A 2,039-nucleotide genomic window follows, 5' to 3' on the forward strand; every position below is an offset into this window, starting at 1 on the left:
TATGTAAACTTGCAGTTCTATCCGACAACTAAAGATAGAGTGTCCTAGTTAAGTTTTCTGTTGCTGTGAAAACCACCAGGACCAAAGCACTAAGAGAGAAAGGATTTATTGGCTTACAGGTTTCAGTCCACCATCAAGGGAGGCCAAGGCAGGAACTCAAGGTCTGGACCTGGAGGCAGGCATTGAAGCAGAGTCCTCAGAGGAACACTGCTTACTGGCTTGTTTCCTCTGGCTTGTTCAGCTACCTTCCTTATATATACCAGGTTCCTCTGTTTGGAGATGTACTACCCATAGTAGAATGGACCCTCCTATCAATTAACAACCTAGAAAATGTCCCACAGACATACTCACAGGTCGATCTGATGGAGGCATTTCTTCAATTGAGGTTCCCTCTTCCTGTGTGTATCAAGTTGTTAACTGACATTAGCCATCACAGATGTGGTACAGCAAAGTATATGACCAGGAAGCAAGAAGGTTTAGAGCAGTTAAATCGTTTCATAGGTTCATGTGGGAATAAAGTATTATTATCCAAAGTCCTATAGTGGAAAGTAATTAAGGCAATACATGACTCACTCCATTTGAGGAAAATGCTACCCTAGCAGGACAAAGACTAGTCGCTGGAGTGAAATTGTATGTCAGGTCTGGAGTCTCTGCATACATAAAAATTCTGGCCATCTTTATCCTCCACTACTACTTCCATAGACCCAGAGGAGATGTACTTATCCAGGGAAAAACTGACAAATACCCCCTATTCACATGCTACCTGTGACAGCTTCAAAAATCTTTTGGTGTTTACACTTTCATTGTCTGGAAAGAAGATTTTCCTATTAGAATGGAAAAGGCCACTAAAGTGGCAAAGAACCAGCTGAAGAAAATTATCCTAAGGTTTGGTCTCCCCAGTCCATTACACAGAGACAACAAACCATCCTTTACATCACAGGTAACAGACTCTAGATAGAGGTCCCAAGGGCCAAATATTATCTGCAGTCAGCTTGGAGGACATAATCCTCAGGCAAAGGTGAAAGGACTGACCAATCCATTAAACATATCCTAACAAAAGGTTGCCAGGAAATCTCTTAAAAATGGAGAAAATTGTAACTCATAACAATTAGAACAGCTCCAAATTCTAATACTAAGCATAACTCATATGAGTTATTATATAGAATGACATCCCTTGTGCTAGATCTAACCTAAGATCCCGAGGCCAAACAGATGACCCAATACATCACAAATGTAGGGAAAATCCAATATGGCATATAGTAATATAGCAACAAGGTTATACTAACAAAGAACACAGGCCTTGTGTCCTGGGTCCTCCCTAAAACCTGGAAAGTAGGGGTGATAGAACAGTTGTGTTCTCTGCTGAAGGGACTTGATCAGGCAACTCTGAGCAACCCCATGGCTGTCAAAACCCCTGCTGACTAGTTTTCATGCTACTGGAAGGTACTCTGATGCTACTGGAAGAGAAAGGCAATCATTAATATCTCCCATCTAAAAACTCTGTGACCCACAACAGTGACCTGCCTGTAAGATATCCTACTGGTGCAACTGTAGTGGGTAGCCATTCCAGCTTTGATCTGGAGGTTCCAACCCCCACTGAGGCTTCGGTAACTGTCACACCTACAAGGCAGGGCCAAGAGAGGGCCCTACAGACCCAAGATCCAGATGTACCATGCTCTCTTGTTTCCTGGACCCTGGACGCTAGAGGTAGACCGAGTAGAGTTCTCCAGGGAACACTGCCGGACTGCCCTAAGTCTTCCCCAGACCCTGCAACCTACCTATCCCTTCATTTGTAAGTTATGCCACTAAATAAACCTCCCTTTTAACTACGTGCAGTGGCCTTAATAATTTCACCAATATCTGGTGCTCACGTGGGGCAAATTCCAAAGGCCTGGGTGGTTCCCACCCTCAGCCTCCTCCTTGGCTGGTGGGTACCTAAACCGGCCTGCAAAGTTCCATATAACCAGGGAACACCTACACAGTTCCATTCCCGAAAAAGGGAACAGCTAATCCCATCTCAGTTCCCTAGCTTAGCCCCC

Source organism: Peromyscus leucopus, chromosome X (assembly GCF_004664715.2).
Source record: "Peromyscus leucopus breed LL Stock chromosome X, UCI_PerLeu_2.1, whole genome shotgun sequence".
Lineage (NCBI taxonomy): Eukaryota > Metazoa > Chordata > Mammalia > Rodentia > Cricetidae > Peromyscus > Peromyscus leucopus.